The sequence below is a fragment of the Eschrichtius robustus genome, chromosome 2 (assembly GCF_028021215.1).
Source record: "Eschrichtius robustus isolate mEscRob2 chromosome 2, mEscRob2.pri, whole genome shotgun sequence".
NCBI lineage: Eukaryota > Metazoa > Chordata > Mammalia > Artiodactyla > Eschrichtiidae > Eschrichtius > Eschrichtius robustus.
The window spans coordinates 83,866,689-83,888,442 of NC_090825.1; positions in this window are offsets into that span (position 1 = coordinate 83,866,689).

Below are 21,754 nucleotides of genomic sequence, written 5' to 3' on the forward strand. Positions count from 1 at the left end.
GACCCGAGTGTCAATATTTTCAAAATCCACATGATGAGTTTCTTCAAAATGCAGAAGACAAGAATTTTAATATGAAACCCCATATACTTGATTTCCTAGCTTAGGAAATAAGGATTTGCTTCTCATTTGATCAAATAGGAAAAGTCAGGATTAAATACCTGCTAATTTTGTATTGGAATAGACATTTGTTTCAAGAAGGACTCATTACCCACAGCCTCTTTGGGTGGGATTCAGTGCCCAGCTGTATTGGCTCTTTATTAGCTGGAGTGGGTGATAGAGTTATATTCACTTGCCTTTGCTTTGTTGTATCCAGCTGTGTTCTCCGGGTGGTGACCTGGAAATTTGTGTTGATACTCAGCCTGCTCCCTAAAGATGTTGTGGCTGGTATTACTTCTTTATTATCAAGTTTCTATGTACTGTCTCCATATTGCCCTCTCTCAGTCCATAGGCACATGTGAGAGTTTTGATGAATTGCTTTGGTGTGTTTTTGACCTTATGTTACGAGTCAAAGCAAGTATCTTAAGGAGATCACATTCTAGTTACTATCCCAGTCAGTGCCATATTGGGTCAACTCTGTGTGACAGGATAATCTTTTGAGTTTTTTTATATATTTCTCTTCTTGTGTTCAGTATTTTTTTTTCATTTTTCTTTAGTGCAGGTAAAAGAGTAGATGCTTCCTTTGCTCAGAGAAGGTTTATGGAACAGCATAAATATAAAAATAATAGCTTAAATTTATTAAATATCTCCTGTGTGTGAGAGACTTTACTAAACACTTGATAGATGGGAACTCCTTTAATTCTCTCAGACCTTGTGGACTGCCTGTTTTTGTTTTGTAGTAGACTTTATTTTTTAGAGCAGTTTTGGGTCCATAACAACATTGAACATAAGGTACAGAGACTTCCCATATACCTGCCCCCACACACGCATGTCTCTTCCTTTATCAGCATCCCCCACCAGAGACCTATATTTGTTACAGTCGATTAGCCTACACTGACATATCATCAGCCAGAGCCCTTAGTTTACATTAGGGTTCATTCTTGGTGTTGTACATTCTGCAGGTTTTGTCAAATGCGTAATGACATACAGCCACCATTGTAGTGTCATACAATGGCCTAAAAATCTTTTGTGCTCTGCCTGTTCATCCCTCCATCCCATAACCCCTGGCAACCACTCATCATTTTACTGTCTCCATAGTTTTGCCTTTTCCAGAATGTGATATAGTTGGAATCATACAGTATGTAGCTTTTTAAAATTGGTTTCTTTTACTTAGTAGTATGCATTTAAGATGCTTCCGTGTCTTTTCATGGTTTGATAGCTTAACTCTTTTTAGCACTGGATACTATTCCATTGTCGGGATGTACCACAGTTTATTTATCCATTCACTACTGAGGAACATCTTATTGCTTCCAAATTCTGACAATTATGAATAAATCTGCTGTAAACATCTATGTGCAAGTTTCTGTGTAGACATAAGTTTTCAACTCCTTTGGGTAAATAGCAAGGAGCATGACTGCTGGAGTGTATGGTAAGAATATGGTTAGTTTTGTAAGGACCTGCCAAACTGTCTTCCATAATGGCTTTATCATTTTACATTCCCATCAGCAGTGAATGAGAGTTCCTGTTGTTCCACATCCTTACCAGCATTTGGTCAGTGTTGTGTATATTGGCCACAATTCTAATAGGCTGCTTGTTTTTTATCAATAAATTTAATTGGAATACAGCCACGTCCAGTTGTTCACATATTGTCTATGGCTGCTTTTGCACTACCAGTGGCAGAATTAAGTAGTTGTGATAGACTTTATGGCCCACAAGTCTTAAAATATTTGCTATCTGGCCCTTTACAAAAAGTGTTTGCTGACCTCTGTACTGCAGAGTTGCTGTCACAATATCTACTTTAGGTATGGCTATTTTACATCAAGCTGATAGTCAGAAAATATTTTCCTGTTTCCTGTGACCCTATTAAAACTCTTGTAGTATCTTGAGTTGTGGATTAAGCTAAGTCTTGAACGTACTCCTGAGGCTTAACAGCACTTTTAAAAATCATGCTTTATTTTGATTTCTAGGCACATATTTTATTTCTTAGATGCAATTTTTTCCTAATTGAAGTTATTTCCTTAAGTACATGAAGTTATTACAGGTTTGTTGTTAATATATATTTTGGAAGTATAACATTTCCTTCAGCATTCTCTATTGCCCTCCTCTTCTTTTCTAACAAGCAGTTATTCCTTTTTTTTTTTTCTTTTCCACTGACCCCGGTTTCACTGATTCACCCTCCCATGTAGCAATTTAAAATAGTGCCAGGGAAAGATGTTGCTTCTCTCTGTCTTGAATCTGTCAAGCTGCTGACTAGTTTCTTCTCAGGTGTTTGCTGAAGATGAAGCAGATTTTCAACAAATGTGTTTCAGGGACTCTTTGGCTAGTTTTTCATCATTTTAGGTACAAGAGGGTCCTGACCAAGAGGAGGTAATAATTTTGCTCTTTGTGCTCTAAATGTTATTTTGCCACATTGCCGTCTTCACACACATTAGCTACATCATATTTGTTTGGCATCGGCAGCAGGGCCCACAGAATAATTTATGATCTAAATGCAGCTCGTAATAGTAGAATTGCTGCTGGTGCTTAGAAATTAATTCAGAAATCACTGTCTGTAACGGAATGATTTACCATTGTTTTTGAACCATGTTGTGGAACCTAAGAGTATTAATTAAGAAGTATGGCATAAGGCCAGATAGAATCTGGTGAAGTTTCATATTAGAACAAAACAACCAGTTATCAAAATATTTTGAATATAATAAACATTTTCATATTTTCAGATCAAGTTGTGAGTGATACTGTTTAATACACTCCAAGGGTTTGGATCACACCAAGACCACATAGTAGTGTACAGTTTGGATATTCTAATAGACAAATACGTCCCCTTTTTATGAATTTTTAAGAACTAACAAGAATAATTCACCAAGGTAGAAATAATTGGATGTATCTAAAATTGGAGTAAGATTTAAAGATGAAAATTTCATAAATCAGTTTGAGTGGTGATTTTTAAAAGTTGAATTGAGTTGAAAAAAATTGGTAAACAATTGAAAATAGATTAGAGTGAGGAAGTGAAGATTCATGGGATATTTTTTTTAAAATATGGTCTGTCTCAGATACAGTGCATCTCTGAAAGCTGAGCTCAGACACTTTCTCCCCAAGTAGCTACCAGGAAATTCCCAGCGGAAGTGATGATGCTGATGAGACTGGTCATTAACATATTAGCACTTTCCAGTCTGTGATGCTCTTTCTGAAAACAAAGTTCATTTGACTTTCACAGTGTCTCTATAAAGTATCTTCATTTCCTGAACTCCTTTGTAATTGCCTGTACTTCTATCAGTAGTTCTTTATAGGGATATATGTCCGAGACAGTCGGGATACTAATTCAGGAAGTAGGTCTGAGATTAGGCCCTATCTCGTTTTCTAATCTTCCTGATTCTAACATGCACCACCAGGATCAACTTGTCTGAAACATTTTATATGCTGTTTTGCATATATTTGTGTCCAAGTTTGGTTTTCCCGGGTAGGCAGCAATTATAAAATGAATTGTAAAAAAAAACTGCATGACAAGCCTCTGTTAGATGGTAAAAAGCAGACAATATCATCATGTATAATCAAAACAAAGCATCTATAAAATAGGAGTGTTAAAATTAAAACTTGACATTAAAGTTTTACAAAAAAATGCCCATTTGTCTAGAATTTAATTCCATTCAGTTAATTTGACAACCTTTTAGAAGTACTACGTGTTAAGTGTTGCAGAGGCTTTCACACTGAGTGAAAACATGGTCCTTGTCCTCAAAGAACTGGTAATGTGGGAAGTGGGACAAAACAAAGCAGAATACCATCACAAAAGGAAAGTTTCAAGTTAACTGAGAATTATTACAGTCCCCATAAAAAGGCTATCAATGGCCAAAGAATAAAGAATGCACTATAACAGACCTGATACCCAAACCCCACTGTGTGATTTACAATATTCTTTTGATGCCTATTGAAGAAGTATGAGCTCTCCTTCTCTTCCGGTGTGTTAGAAACCAGGAGAGTGTGCCTTTTGTGGGAGGGAACCAGACATACTAAATATGGGAAATTAAAATGGTTTCCAAAGAAAGTACAGATTGCAAGTGAAGGGAGGGCCTGAAGCAAGTTTAAGTAGCCAACTAGGAGTTAGAAAACTAGAAAAACAAGATGGTAGAAAAGGGGAGAAAACTGGAGGTTAATTCTGGGTATCAGAATTGTATGGCCTTGCCCAGGTTTCTGTGTACCTCCAGGAAATATTCACAGGCAATATTCTAGGTGCATATAAAGAGGCTGTGACAGATGGACAACTCAGAAATAACTAAACAAATATTGGGAGATGTTATGGTTATTTGGATACATAATGAATAAAAAGTTATTTATCTACATAAAGAAAGCAATTCCTGAAGTGCAAACTGTACTTCAGTGTCAAAATTCTTTCTTTCTCTTTTTTAGTAATTAATTCAGGAGGGGGTAGATACTGTACAGCTATACATCATGGTGGATCACGAAGAACTACATGATGATATTGTCTGCTTTTACCATCTAACAGAGGCTTGTCATGCAGTTTTTTTTTTTGTTTTTGTTTTCCTAGTGAAGAAATCTCTGTCAGCTTTGCTAAAATATAGATTTACTGTCTGGCATTTTTCTTTCAGGCTTTCACTTTATGAGGCTACATGTATTTTCAGTCCTAACAGGAACCCACTTTTGTTATTATCTTTCTGGATAAGTGGCTCCCTTTACTTTCACTTATGGCCTGAGGTGGATTGGGCCAAAGATAGTACCACATTAGACTTGTGTTCTTTAGGGGCAAGTACATTTTATAAAGAAGGTGGAATTATACCTTGATAAAGAAAGTCTAGATAGGCAGTTTGCTTTTGAAAGAGCTTATCTTTTCCACTATATGTAATGGACACCAGGATTCATCCTTTCAGTTCATAATTAGTGAGTATCTGTTATAGTTATAGGCCAGGTAGTAGTTTAGGTGTTAGCAGTACAGTGGTGAAGAAGCTGCCAGGATTCCAAGCTAAACAAGTTTATTAAACAAGTAATTCAGTACATGAATAAGATAATGATAATTGCTAAAAGAAAACAAGACAAAGTGATGGGATAAAAAGTGATGTGGTTGGTCAGAGTCAGGTGGTAACTTAGGTGGATTGGTCAGGGAAAGCCTCTCTGAGGAGGGGACATTTAAAAACTGAATGACAAGGACAGTGGCATGTGAAGATCTGGGGGTCTGAATGTTCCAAGCACAGGGAACCAAACATAGCAAATCAACAGCTGGATAGAAGGAACAAGGCTATGCACAGAAAGAAACCTGTTGACCATTTCCCCATGTTGACTCTGTAGAGATGTCCATGTAAGCCATCTTTAACAAAGGTCCATGAGCCCTTAAACGAGTCTTACTTGATGGCCCTACAGCTATCTTTCTAAAATGTGTCCCTTAATTCTGAAAACAGAGACAATTTCTCAATTGTAAAAAGACAAATAAATGATTAATATTGTTCTTACATTTATGCCCTTTTTATTTGCTAGAAGAAAAAAATTCAGTGACAAGTGAGGGCACTGCTTAGAAAATCTTCTAAAGCTCTAGACTACATAATAACCCAAGGAAGATTAAAGACCACTTGGTACTTTCTAGTAGTCATCCTGAAAATTAATAATCCTAGTAGCAGTTGTTAGATTTACAGTTTTTCCTTTGCACTCTTTGGCAGTTAGGTGAGGAGCAGAAATATCATCTTGTCCCACGCAAGTTCTGAACATACCCTGATAGATGAGAAGCTTTTAAGGTACAAAAGTCCAGATGTAGGTATTGTGGTTTATATAGATGAATTAGAGCACTGGTACTGACCAGGAATTGAAGTGCGATATAGAAATATTTATTAATCCAGTCATCATTAATCACAAATTCTTAATTTAAAAAATAAGCTTGAGTTATTATATGTGAGACACCTTGCCAGATTTATATGTATATTTTTAACTTAAATATGTATAATTATACACGCACACATATACACACAGACATGATTTTTATTTAGTTCTTTCCACTTTGCAAAGCAGTATTACTCCAGACAGATGAGAAAACTGAAGCTCAGACCTCTTAAATGACTTAAACATGTTTATAGTGTAAAACTAGGATTTAAACACAGCTATTTCTAACTCCAAAGCCCATTCTTTTTTACTATGCCATGCTGAATTTGAAAATTTTGATAAAAATGAAGACTTTCATTTATTTGTTTTGTTTGGGGTTCTGCTAACTAGATGAAAAGTTTAAATCAGTTACCAGAGAGAAAAATCTACTTAACCTACTTAGACAGCAAGCAATTTTCTAGACCTCTGGAAGTGTTTAGTCACATAGAACTGACACCACCAAAGCAAAACAAGTTTATGTTATATAACATTATGCTTTACGTTATTGAAGCAGAATTGCCAGATAGTTATTGGCAATATTTTGTTAATCTTGTATAATTATTATGGGATGTAAAGTTAATGTTTATGAGCACTCACAATGTTTCAGAATGCACTGTGCAAAATTCTTTATAACTGTTTTCTCCTTTAATCTGTCCCATTTTATAGACAAGGAACCTGAGGTACAGCAAGTTTAAGTAACTGACATAAACGAGAGAGCTGGGATCTCATGGTTCCTAAGTGCCAGCCTGTCACGTTACTCTCACCTCCAGGACCTTTGTAGTTTGAAAGTATTAACATTTCTTTATATATAAACAGAATAATTATGATCTTTCAGTCTTTCAGATGATACTTCTTTTTACCTGGCTCCAAGTAGTGAAATTTATCCTGTATATGGTAAAATCTAGATTCTTCTTTTTTGTACATAAACTTTGATAAACCTTATATATCCTTTTTTACCCTTTTCCCAGGAAATTTTGGAAGATTTCAGGCCATTAGTGTCATTTATAGTTAACTGAAGTTTATTATGTGGAAGCCTTAAAGATTAAATGCCTTACTTATTATTTATCATCCAACCCACTATGGTAGTGCAGCTGGGGAAAATAGAACCACTGGTTGTTTGACAGAGATAAATTCCTATACAAGGACTTGCAGTTCAGTATGAACTTCATCCTTAATACTGCTTTTGATTGATTTATAAGTGGGTTGGGCTTCCCATTCATAATGCAACATAGTAAATCCTCTGGTGGGGATGTTGGTAGCCACAGTTCTGAAACTTTGTGATAATTCATCACTATGATATAAATTTTCAAAATTATTCATTTCCATTTCTACTACTGGAAATGTTTTACTTTACTTAAAAACTTTCAGTCCCCAGCAGGCGTCATATGCATGGACTTGCTAATCCATATTCTCAGTTCATGGCTTTAAACTGTGTCCATTATTGCAACTTGTATTCTCAGCAACTAGATCAATGGTCACCAAGTAAGCTAGCCACTAAATGTGACTGCCTTGATATAACTCAAACAGCATGTTGTAACAATGGTAGGTCCGTATTTCACTTTCAGATACAGGTAGCATGTTAAAAAGAAATTTCCCCATCAAGTCCTATGAGTCAATGTTTTTTTATGAGGAAATATTTGGAAAAAGAAACGAAGCCACAGAGATCAATCCTGGTTTTATTTAAGTAAAAACGAATGCCTGTTATATAGAAGGAATATTTTCAGTCTTGAAGAGGTAAATAAGAAACATTACTTCATTGTCAAGATATATCTTGTACATGTATTGGAAAATTACTGAAGAGAAGAAGTCACATTTCAGAGTCTCAGACCTATTAGAAAGTGAGAGCAGTTTCTCTCCATGGAATTGGTATTGTGAAAAAAACAGGCCAGCTGTTGGAACACTGGGGTGCTTGATTTCAAGTCCAGGTTTATATTGGGCCTTCACCAAGGTGTGGAACTGTAATAGGATGTGGTGGTTTGATATAAGGTAGTTTATAAGTCTGATCCTTAAAAAACCATGACATTCTACTGAGAATTCTCTTCTCTGATTTTTCTCAGGTAAGAAATGTATGGGGGTCATTGTTAGATATTCTGAGTTGTTAAATAAAATAAATATGAAACAATTACTACTGTAGGGGAACATTTCCTGAGCATCTCTGCTATGGTATATCTTTGGCATGTTTAAATTGTTGGTAAAAAAAGAAAGAAAACTATCATAGATGCATTGATAATCATGATAACTTTGGGACACTATAAACTGTAATTATCTTGGAATATAGCTGTTCTACTCATATTGTTTTCAGAAATGAGATAAGAATAAGACCAATTATAATAAGAAGACTGAAGTCTCCCGGGATTTTCTTTTCACTGGGTAAGATTTTAGGGAAATCCCATTTTATCTGATTTAATGTCTATGAGAAAGTACTTTCTAGACAATTCTAATACAGATTTTTCATTGCCTTATGAAATTCTCAGTGTTTCACAATCTGTAATTACTGCCTTGCTGACATATGAATGAAGATCTATAGTGATCACAGAATATGTCCTAGGCATGCTTACTTTGGCAGACCCCATTCCTTATTATATCAAATTCTAGTTCTAATGCACTCATTTGAATGCATCACATTAAATTGATATTTTTAATTTAAAATTTTAAGATAATTTTATTTTAAAAGAATAAATTATTTCTTTTGTGGACATTATTTGAATATATATATATTTAAAATTTTTGGAGCCAGTGTATATAATTTGTGGGGGAGGCTTGGAAAACTAACAGATCTTAGGTTTTGTGTTTGCAACAGCTGATGTAAAAAATGTCCTGGTTTGTGAAAAGCTGGTCTAAACTATTGCAATTCTGCACAGAGGTCTAGGATACCCATTGCAAAGCTAGTTTCACGGTTCTTATGGCAACGTTGATAAGTGTTTGCTTCCACTTTTGTAAGAAGAATGTTGAAATGCTTGGGCTTCTTTAGACAAAATGCTGTTACCTTGAGGATAGTGTAACTGACAGAATCAGTGTTGTAAATCCCAGGTGAAACTGCTGCTTAATATGGAATAAGTTTTACTTGGATGCCAGTTTTTCAACATAATGAATAAAATGATCCTTGGTTAATTTCACAGGCGCACACACAAACTCATGAATGTGTAACTTTTTAACATGACCATATTATATAACTTTATAAAAAGGAGATAGAAGCCCTCCCTACCCCCACCTACACTGTAGACACGGCAGATTAAAAAAAAAAAAAAAAAAGGTTGAACTTTGTGGATCAAAGATGAGGCAGGAGATATAAGACGGATTAAAGTTAAAATGAAGATAAATTCCTGAAAGCAAACAAAGGCATGAGAAAATGAAAAAAGCTTTCAAGGTTAAATAGAGTGATAATCTCAAAAGACAAATGAATTTAAAGTTCTATTCCGTTTTATCACAACCTTTCACAAATAAGACCTTAAAGAGATACCTGGGTAAATATGATGAGCTGCTGCAGTAGCTCACCACAGGAATACCATATCTATCATCTAATTGCCTCTTTCTTGCAATTTTTCCCCTAGTGAAAAAAAAACCCTCATTTTGAGATCATTTTAATGAATTATTGATATTCGGGTCATCTCAATACAATATGTATTTTATTTTCAGCTCAAATCATTGACTGTTAAATGTAGGCACTGTTTATTAATTAGAGAAAGAATATTTAAGTTGTCTGAAAGTGGTTAATGCCCCAGTATAGAGCTCTGTGCCAATGTGGCTGAATTTTGAGTTTAATGTCTCTGTAGAATAGCTAGTTTTACTGTGGCATTAGCTGAAGATTTTCTTCCTCTTCCATTAATCTTTTCCTGTATACTTGCTGAGCGCGTTTAGGTCACTCATGACCCGGTCACTGAGGGATTTGCCAGCTAGCAGTTGACCAGTATGTGTCCTTTATTTTGTATTCTGGATGATCTGATGGGGCATCAGGTCAATGCCCAACTGTATTAGAAATAATAGCTATAAGTGAAATTGTGGTGAGCCTTTAAAAGCCCATAAAATGGGTGAAAAGCCATTTGATCACATGTAATGTTTAGGAAATACCCTGGCAGAAGTTTGGTTGTGTGAAAAAATGACAAGTGCATATACTACAACTAATCCTGGCCACTGACTCATTATTTTTTATCGATGCTGAGTTTTCAACAATGTTAAATTTGATTTTTTTAAAAACTAGGATAATTGGGAAGGAGATTACAATAAAGATAGTACACAACATCTTCATTTGACTGCCAACATTTCTTTATCAGGTCACACAGCTCTACCTGTAGTTTCAAAAAGAAAATATGTATTGTGCTGGCATTATTTGACTATTTTCTAGTAGAAAATATACCATGTGGAAATTTATATTTTAAGAATATTATGGATAAGAAAAATCTCATATCCAAAGTTAGAGTTTGTAAAAATGAGAATGAGCAATATAGTTATTCCAGAGCTGAGAATATGAACTTTGCTTCCAAGTGGAACATAGAGTTATTAACAAGTAGAATGAAGGAAAATAGTTCATGTTAAGGAAGACAGGCTTTTTAGGCATCTCGTCATTTATGAGAAACATCTAAACCTTTGAAAGTAGAACATTGAAATGAAAAAGTAAATCTAGAGGCAGTATGAGCAGATAGATATGGGACCCACCATTATTTTTTTGAAATTGGGATTGAGCTAGAAATTTGCTAGGTAATGGTGACTGCTACCTGCCCGTGGAACGCGGTGGGAAGGAGTGTCCAAACAACAAGACTAATCCTGCTCTGAGAAGAGCACAGTAAAGACAGAGTGGGTGGGGAGAGGGAAGGGAGGGCTCAGATAAGATTGTAGATGGCACCAGTGCTACTGAATTATGGATGAATTAGAAGTGGCAGGGTTTGGGCTTATGAAAATCTGAATAATTTACAGCAGTGTTCTCAGAGTGCTACCTGGATGCCTGGAGGAACTTGAGATGATTTTAGAAGGTACATGGGCACAACATTTAAAAACACTGAGCCAGATTTTAGAAAGAGAAGCACTTTCTTTGCAATATTCTTCCTAATTAGAATGAGAAAAAAAACAAAAACAAAAAACAACCAGACCTCAATGTGGTGTGTGTCCAGACCTCAATGTGGTTTAATGTGTCTTAAATAGTTCACTAACACTTGCTATCTCCCTATTTAATAATTGGGAAGCAGGCCTTGGCAAGCAGCTGCATCTAGCAAGATGTTTATGACATTTTTAATGACACATGATATTGATTTTTCATTTACAATAACGGTAGAAAGTTTTTTAAAGTGAATTTATTTAAGTAAAATTAATGATACCATTTAAATTAAAATACTAAGTATATGAGTCTAGGTGTTACAGAGATAAGATACAAGTCAGGACCTCAGTATGCAAATGAGGGTAGTTTGGCCAACATTGGTGTAGAGAGATGCTTCAAGCCCTCTCTTATTTATGAGAGACTCTGGAGATGTTTGGCCAAGCAGCATATGCTAAAGCTTTCCCTTGTACTTCCACCTTCTTAGGGGTCAGAACTCTGTACACTGGGAAGGGATGCAGAGCTCCCCTTGTTCAACGCTGGGGAAAACAATCAAATAGTTGAAGTGGAGGCTTGGATAGACCACTCTTGAAATAAAAAGGAAACAATACTATTTTCACCTCCACACACTCATACTTAGTATGAATTAGCTTGCAACAGTAATGTTTATAGTAAGAAAATGGAGAAAACAATGGCTTTTCTATTGACTTTTTTTTTAACGTATGTAGTTTATTTTGCAAGTTGGTATTTAAAAATAAAACATATTTGGTAACAATTAGTTGAAGAAAAATATAGCTAAAATATAGGGCCGTAAAGAAAAATTATAGGTGTGTTCTCTAATCTTCAATATATCATAGTATAAACATTTGTCAAAAAACACCATTGAGGGCGCAGTGATTCTTGAGTGGTCTGGGTTGGTATCTAAGAGTCCAGAAATGGGATGTATTAGTTTCTTTGACTCTTGCTTGCACTTTTCTTAGAGGACCAGAGTCATCTAAGAAATTAACACTCAGCAAATTATATGATATTTCAGCAAGCAGCTAACTCATAAATCTAGAGGTTGCCACTTAAGTGGACAGTGGATGTAAATGGATTATTTTATGGAGACTTTGAGGACTCTAATAACTTTCTGTAAAGATTCTTTGATATATTAAGAGAGATTTTGCACAGCTGATTTACTTACTGCATGCTTTTTAACCTCTGCACCATGGGCATTAAAAGAAAATGCCTTGAGGACTTCCCTGGTGGCACAGTGGTTAAGAATCCACCGTGTTTGGATATGATGTCTCTAAAATTCCTTGCATTTAAAAATTTTTATGACTTATTCTGTTTGTTCTTAATGGGAGGATAATGTAAAAACACAAGTTAATATATGAACATTTAGGGGGGTATTGCATAATCTATCTATGTTAGATTGTACTTGATTAAAAGTTGAAAAATATTAAGGTCTTATTGAGACCACTATAATTAAATATCTGTGTAAATCTCATTTAAATAAATGAAAGTAAGATGCATGCTTATTTTATGGAATTTAACGTTTTTATCTGCTTAGCAAAAGCTGAAGCTGAACAGATGATTTATCAGGCGAAGCTACTAAACTAGGTATTAGTACAACAGAACATAATGTCATACAAATTTTTTTTTTTAAAGATTTTTTTCATGTGGACCATTTTTAAAAAAGTCTTATTGAATTTGTTACAGTATCGCTTCTGTTTTGTGTTTTTTTGGTCTTTTGGCCACAAAGCATGTGGGATCCCAGCTCCCCAACAAGGGATTGAACCCGCACCCCCTGCATTGGAAGGCGAAGTCCCAACCACTGGACCCATGTCATACAAATTTAATGGATGTATCATTTTCCCAAAAGACAGTTTAGGTAATGCTTTGGTGACTCTTTGGATCCATTATGCTTCTGTTTGGATAATTGCTGGATAGTTGAGTTGTTCTTCTGGAGTTCTCTCCTTGACTCAGGTTCCAGGGAACACTGACATTTAAATCTTGATGACTGGAAAAGGAAATGACGCATTTCACTGGGGCATCCTTGAAACTCTGGATTAAAAGAGATTACCCTGGATCTTTTCTGGTTCTAAATCGCATCACATGACTGATTAAATCTTTTTACTCCAAATATTCAACAACTATAACCCTCTTCTTTCCTCTTTGTTGAGTTTTGAAATGGTAACATTTAGTGCTATCTCTCATTCCTTGGGCTCCATTCACCCTCCAACCCATTGCAATCTGATTTCTCCCCTTGCCATTTCAATGAAACTGCTTAGGCAAAGGATAGCAACTTCAAAATTGTTAAGTCCAACAGATATTTTTATCCTTTTTTTTCTTCTACTGTTTTAGGTAATATTGTTATATTCTCCTTCTATAAACTTTCCTTAAACAAGTATACTTCCTTTGCTCTGTGTCATCATTCTTTTTTTTTTTTTTTAAACTTTGGTTTAAAGTTTTACTTTAATTCATAGATGCAACAGAGAAGAAAAGGAAAGTAACATGAATGGGAATATTCTACAGGTTTAGAAAATCTTCCAGGCTTTACCAGAATTAGCTCTGATATAAAGATACTGACTATATATATTTACCTCTGCATATCTCCTAGGGCTTATAGTCCTTTTTCCTTAGTGAAAGATCTTCCCAGCACCTAAGTCTGAGAGAAAAATGCCTATAATCATGTGCTAAAGTTTATTTTGCCCTGTGTTGTTTGAGGATGGTATTGTTTAAATACTTCATGTGGTACGGAGAGCCAATTTGACTCCTGAATGCAAGCTTCTTCTTCATTCTTTCCTTATATTTCTGTTCCTTCCTTGGTTTTAAACTTCACTAGGTACTTACTGTATATTTTTATGTCATTGACTAATCCCTATACTCTGTAGTGTTTTCCCCTCAACTGTTCAGTATTCACATTGTTCTATATATATACATATGTGTTTACAAATATATTCATGTATGAAAACGTAAAGAACACTGTAAAGAGACCTGCAGTCAAATAGTTTGGCCTTGGACAATCTCTGAATTCACTCATTCTCTGACCCTCAGTTTTATAATTATTAAGATTCAACTTGAACAGGTCACTTGGTCAATGTGAGGTGCTATACAGTGAAATCTTTTATGTGAAAATGTTTGAAAACTTTAAAGTACTAGAAAAAAAGGGAAATATTATTAAATTATTTTATTCATTAGTTTCTCAATATCAGGGACTAAATCCAGTATCACTATAATCTTTCCTCTTAGAACTGCTGTGTCATCATTCTTACCTTGTTTTCCTTTTTCACTGACTGGTCTTTCTTATTTGAGACTTTTCATTATGTTTTGAACCTTAATTTTATCCTTTCTCACACACTCAAACTCAGAAGATCCTGGCAGCTCTACTTTCAAAAGGTACCCAGAATCCTACCATTTCTTATTACCATTCTAAACTACCATCATTCTTTCATGAATTAATGGTATAGCTTCCTAAAACAAAAACAAAACAAAACAAAAAAACCCTCTGCTTTTGCCCCTTGCCCCATAGTAGATTCCATAGGCAATAGTCAGAGTAAATTTGTTAAAACATAAGTCATATTACTTTTCCAATCTAAACTTCTACTGGGTTTCAGTATTATTCAGAGTAAGATTCCATATAGCGAAGTCTGTATATTGGCCATTAAGATTCTATTTGATCTAACCCATTGTTCTTCAAATAATCCAAGCACACTCTTAACTCAAGGCCTTTGCATTTGCTGTTTCTTAATCCTGGAAAACTCTATCCTGAGACATTCATGTAACTCACCTTCTCACTTTAGATCTCTGCTCAAAAATCACCTGAAAAGTGAGGCACTTCCTGACTATGCTATATAAAATAACAATGCTCTGTCTCCTCCTTACCTTATTTGATTTTTCTTCATTGCGCTTATTTTCATCTTGCTATACTGTTGGTGGCTACCAAATATTTAATCTTGACTTTTCTTGTAAACTTTCCGATAAACATTTCTATTTAATCATCCCAAAGTCACCTTGAATGCACATGTCCAACACTCAAGCACATTTTATGCTCCAGAAATACCCAACTGCTTATAACGTGAACAAAACCTTTGGCATCATGCTTCTATGCAGTTACTCATGTAATTTTCACACCTGTAATACTCTTCTTCACCTGCTAATTCCTACTTGTGCTGCAAGAGTAGATTTCATTTCTCCTGTAGCCTTTATTAATGTGATTCCTACCCTTACAGTGGTTAATTATTTCTCCTCTCTGTTTTCATAAAACCTTGAGCTTACTTTTAACCACTGTATGTATTGAATTATAGCAATATGATCCCTTTAATTATCTTTCTCCCCTAATAAACAAAATTTCCTTAAGGATACAGATTGTGCTCTACATATCTTTGTATTCCTAGCACATTAGTATTGCCAGTGCAGGAGCCACTCAAGAAATGTTTGTTAAATTGATCAGAGCCAGTGTTCCTTAGGGAATGACAGAATGTTAAGGAGACTACTAGCCAAAAAGGGCACAAGAGAGGAAAAATAGGAAGACAGGAACTTTGTGACCTAGCTGGTTCTTTACCAAGGTTAATTTTTATACAACTCCAAAAAATTGAGGGCTTAGGCACTGGAGGTGGGGCATATGGGTGGAATAGGATTGACATGAAAGTTCTATCATTGGCCACAGATGCATCTGAAGAGAGGAAAGATAAGAGAGGTAGAACAATAGAGCCTTACTATCTTAGCAGTTTCACAGCACAGTGCCAAGTGACTGGCCCAGCTTCAGCAGTCCAGTTGGGTGGCAGCAGAGGGATAAATTATACACTAGTGAATTCTTAGATCTAGAGGCATCTTGCTAACAGAAGAAAAAATAGAGAACAATGTCAAGTTCCAGAGAAACCCCCATTAATCAATATAAATAACAAACCGTAGTATATTTTCAATATATAGATAATTGGATAATAGATTTCCTTTGATGCCTGGCTGTTTCTTTATCCTTTTCTGCATAGTGACAAATAAAAAGATGTTGAATTGAGGCCTAGAGTAGATATTTCATTGGCTGATGTTTCCACAGTAAGTAATTACAGGGTCAGAGTAGAAATCTACTTCTGACTCCGAATATTTGCTTTTTGTTTAATTTCTTGCTTCTTCAGAAAGAAATGAGTTCAAAACCATGTATTCAAGTACTGTTAGTCACTTAAATTTTCTAGGATTCAGTTTTCCTGATCCTTGAAATGAGTGTCATATTTATTCTACGTAGCTCTTAGGGTTGTGGTAAGGCTCCAATGAAAACTACAAAGTGCTGTATGGAGGTACTGTTTTTAAGACCATCATAAAAGTAGGAGACTGTCTTATTAGTATATATTAAGTCAAGTTCATTTAAAATTATATTGTTTGTTATTTGGTGTATTAAAATGACAAATGATATTTAATTTATCCAAGTTAATGTTATTTTGTTCTTTCTTCCAGAACAACTAATATGCTTGATAAACTGATTATGACTAAGTTGGAGCCTTTCTGTAAGACAGTGTCCTTATTCAAAAGCCAATTATAGATGAGCACATATTCTCTTGTTTCCACTGATCTTAGACTTCCTGAACATATTTCAAGAAGGAATCTTGTGTTGGTTTCCTCTTTGTAGTAGGCTGTTGTTTAGTCAGCTTGGATGTATACATGATTGTAGGAATTAATAATATCTGTTAGAGGAAGCATATATATTTTTATAACAAATACTTTGTAAAATATTTTTTGAGGAAAAAGTATTTTAAAGTTCTAACTATTATATTCAGTGAATATTTCTTATGGTCATTCATTCATTCATTTCACAATTATGTACTGAGTGCCTATTAAGTACCAATGTTCTAGGCACTAGGAAGTATCAGTGAACAAAATAGAGATTCCAGCTCCTGAGGAGCTTGTTTTTTTTTTTAATTTATTTTTGGCTGTGTTGGGTCTTCGTTTCTGTGCGAGGGCTCCTTCTAGTTGCGGCGAGCGGGGGCCACTCTTCATCGCGGTGCGCGGGCCTCTCACTATCGCGGCCTTTCCTATTGCGGAGCACGGGCTCCAGACGCGCAGGCTCAGCAGTTGTGGCTCATGGGCCCAGTTGCTCCGCGGCACGTGGGATCTTCCCAGACCAGGGCTTGAACCCGTGTCCCCTGCATTGGCAGGCAGATTCTCAACCACTGCGCCACCAGGGAAGCCCAAGGAGCTTGTTTTATCAGAGGAAGATGGACATTAAACAATAAATATAATAAATGAGTATATTACATAGTATGCTAGGAGGTGAAAATTACTATGAGGAAAAAAGTAGAGCATAGTAACAGGGATCCAGAGGCTGAACGTATTCATTCACCTAATTAATGAATGTTTATTAAGTACAGCAACAAACAGGATAATATCTAATTCATACTGTACCAGCAGTACTTAAAGAAATCCAAAATCTAGCTTGAAAAAATCAGCAAAGATAAGTTTGGAAAAGAAGAATAATATAGGATCAATTTCACTACCTTGATTTTTATATTAATCACTCCCTTGAGTTTCTTTATCAGTTTATTACCCAAGTGTGCATCCCTAAACTATAGTCTTACACCTTGTTTGCATATTGTCTGTGCCTTTTATGTCTTTTAGCATATAGTTTCTATATCTATTTCTTCTTTGGAATTCATTTGTTGAAGAACTTAGTTCATTTTAACCTACAGAATTTCCCAGTCTGGATTGGTAATTTCATACTTAGTACTTTGCTATTCATCACATTCCTCTGCCCTCTGACTTCTTGCATATTGGCAGATGGTTCCGAAGCCTTGATGGGTTGGATCCCTTCGCAAACCTATTGGTGGTGGTGGTTTTTTATTAGGAGACACATAATGTCTGGTTTTCTCTCAGTCCCCGCCACCCCCCCCCCGCCTCCCCCCCCCCACCTCCCCCCGCTGCCAGACTTTTTCCCTCTCTGTAACTCTTGTGTTATAATGTTAGCAACCATTCATGCTAATGCCCTGGGACATGGTGATATTCTAATGTTAGTATTTTATTTTCATTTATCAGATGGAATAATTTTATGAAGAGTTGCTGTTCCTCATCTGTTAAGGTAATTACCCAATGGTACAATTCATATAAGGAAGGCAGTATAGATGCTTACTTACTTTTCTTAATTTACCAGTTTCCAGGATAGTGAATTGATTTCCAATCATCTTCTAGAGACCCACTGTCTTTTTTCCTCTATCTTTATAGACTCATAGTTTTAAATGTATTTTGATGTGTTTCAGTCTGTTGGCATTATCATCTTCTTTTTTTTTTTTATAAATTTATTTAATTTATTTTTGGCTGCATTGGGTCTTTGTTGCTGTGCACAGGCTTTCTCTAGTTGCGGTGAGCAGGGGCAACTCTTTGTTGTGGTGTGCGGTCTTCTCATTGCGGTGGCTTCTCTCATTGTGGAGCACGGGCTCTAGGTGTGTGGGCTTCAGTAGTTGTGGCACGTGGGCTCAGTAGTTGTGGCACGCAGGCTCAGTAGTTGTGGCTTGTGGGCTCTAGAGCGCAGGCTCAGTAGTTGTGGTGCATGGGCTTAGTTGCTCCGCGACATGTGGGATCTTCCTGGACCAGGGCTCGAGCCCGTGTCCCCTGCATTGGCAGGTGGATTCTTAACCACTGGCCACCAGGGAAGCCCGGCATTATCATCTTCTTGAAGCTCAGTTGTCTCATTTTTGACCAGTGGGAGCCTCTTCCATTTGGCATTTTCTGACAGGACTCTACTAGTTTTTGATTGCTTACTTTCTATTGTCCTATCTGGCTTGACAAGATTTTCTGGGCTTATCTTATATATTTCCTATCTAAGTCCTAGAATCAGACTTTTTCTGAGAAATCAAACTGGATTGTTTAGTGGAAAGATGAATTTCAAGATTGAAGTCTGGATGTTAGGGATGCTTATTTATCTTGGGCTGGTCATTGTTTCTAGGCATTTTAATAAAGTTAATTATGTAGGCAGAGATGAGAAACACCCTGAAATATATTATATACCTATCGAAAGATAATATATCTCATGGGTTTATCTTGATATTTTCAAATTAATTTAAGTACTACAGGGTTTTTACTTAACCTTTCCTCAAGGACATAGGGGATGATAACATTAGAATTGTGCTATAACTTCTAATTTTCTTTATCCTAAATTATACATACAGCAGTCTTAGAATGACAGTACTAATATGATGACTATCAATATGATTATGGAACACAGTTATATGTGATTTTTACATATGCTATCCTCATTCCTTGCTCATTTTTTAGTAGTTGAACTATACCTGTAAGGTCTGAGTATATAACAATTACATACTATATTTTTTCCTTTAAACTTAATTCATTTACTTTTGGTTATAAATGTAATTATAAACATAATGCTCACTATCAGTGCTTATGTTGATATTTCTCATTTTGGTTGTCAGAATTCTTTCCCTGGTAGATTCCTAAGGAAGTGCTCATGAGAAGATTCCTGAATTCTTGAATGTTGATAATAGTTTGTCTTATGCCCTTTATATTTGAAAGACAGTTTTGCTGGATATGAAATGGATTCTGTCATGGAGATTCTCAAATATATTATTCCATTTTCTTCTGGAATAAAGCATTGCCATCAAAGTCTGGTGATAATCTAATTTTATTTTCCTTGTAAAATAAATGTTTTCCTTTTTTAAAAAAAAGCCCAAGATTTTTTTCCCTTTAAAGTTTGGTAATTTTACTAGAGTGTACCTTTGATATAGTAGTTCTCAGTCTAAATTGTTAAGTACACCTGTGCTCTTTTAATATGCAGTTTCAAATCTGTATTTCAGGAAAGTTTTCTTGAATATTAGTTTTAGTATTTATTCTGTTCTCTTGCTTCGGTTTTTTATTTTAGGGATTCCTGTGGTCTGTATCTTGGATTGGCTTTCCAGGACAACATCTTCAGTATTTTCTCTCTTCGATATTTATCTTTCCTTTTTTTTTTTTTTTATCTTTCCTTTTTTCTAAGCCATTCTTATCTTTTCTTTTTCAAAAATTTCTAAGGTGTAATTTACATAAAGTAAAATTTACCCATTTTAGTGTACAGTCCTGTGGATTTTAAGCAATGCATAAATCTTGTAAATGTCACCACAATCAAGATATGGAAATAGTTCTAGCACTCCCATCCCCCAAATTCCTCTGTACTCCTTTGTAGTTGAAAATTTCCCCCACACCAATCCCTGGCAACCACTGATTTATCTTCTGTCTCTATAGTTTTGTATTTACAAAAATGTCATATAAATGGAGTCATATAGTATGTCTTTTGAGTCTGAGTTCTTTCACTTAATGAAATACATTTAAGATGCATACATGTTGTTGCATTTATCATAGTTTGTTCTTTTATTGCTAATTGCTGAGTAATGTTCCAGCATGTGGATGTACCAGTACCATAGTTTGCTTCTTCATTCTTTGGTTGAAGACATTTGTGTTGTTTCTGGTTTTAGGTAATTATGTATAAACTTGCTATAATAATTTGTGTATGAGGTTTTTGTGTAATCTAAGTTTTTATTTCACTTGAGTAAATATGCAGGAGTGGAATTGCTGGTTGATATGGTAGTGTATGTTGAGAAAGGCATGTGTAACCAGAAGGAATGAAACTGGTGTGAAGAGAGAGGAAGAACTGAGTAATCTAATGGTGTTAAGTTCTTAGTCTCATTTTTTTCCCTAAGATCCAGATGCTTCTTTGTTTTTCCCATAACTTGGTTGTCCAATTATTCTTTGGATTTCATAAAACAAACTAATGTCATTTGGAAGATCTATTTTTGTCCCTTTAGGCAGTTCTAAGTAGATTTCTGACATGTGCAGCCAAAGTAAGACTTGTATTAGAGCAACCCTTTACTGAGCACTTAGGGGGAGCTAACCACTGTGCTAAACCCTTAACATGCATTTTATAATTTATTCACTGGGATTATCCAGCCTTATACATTGGTTGCAGTGAAAATTTAACTCATTGTTATGAAAAAAGAGAGAGGAAGTGAAAATAAGAAACCTTATGTGGAATTAATGTGTTTACTAAAGGGTCATAAACATGCTGTCAAGCATTGCCAATGCATTTTTTGTTTTGGAGAAATACACTTTTCATTACAAATGACTTTATTGTTTAGTACAGGCATTTTAATGTTGGCAAGTAAAGTACAAGTCTACTTTGCACAAAAGAACAAGCCACATTGCTATGATTTCACACATGCATATGTAGATTACTTCTTTGGTGTATATATTAATATATAAAATATTCATGAACTGAAGCCTTAAAATGAGAAACTTAAAACCATGATGGCTAAAGCACTTTGTTATTTCTGTTAGATCTAACAATATTCAGCTTCCTGGTTTCCTCTGGAACAGATGTTTAAAATACAAATGATCTAAAGGATCTCTAAATATGGGCCATGACCTTTGTTGAATAATTTAAGATATTCTGATATCCTTCCATTTTGGGATTAATGCTCTCTTTTCTTGAATCATTTTGTAAGGACACATATCATAGGTGCTATATGAGTGGTCCAGATGCTATGCGCTGCTGGAGTTGAGAAGAGGGACAGGTCAGTTTCTGAGTTGGAGAATCAGGGAAGGCTTTGCGGAGAAGGTGGTACTGGAATGGGGCCTTGTAAGTTATTTGTTTCCAGAGACCATTGACACTAACAGGAATACCTTTATTAAATTAATATGCTTGTAAGGTACTAAACTATGGTTCAGGTAAAAGATTCACCTTCAAAAAAGTAATTAAATTTCTTTTTCACAGTGTTTTGAACATTTAGTTGAAATCAGTAAATCCATATGGCTGGATTCTTG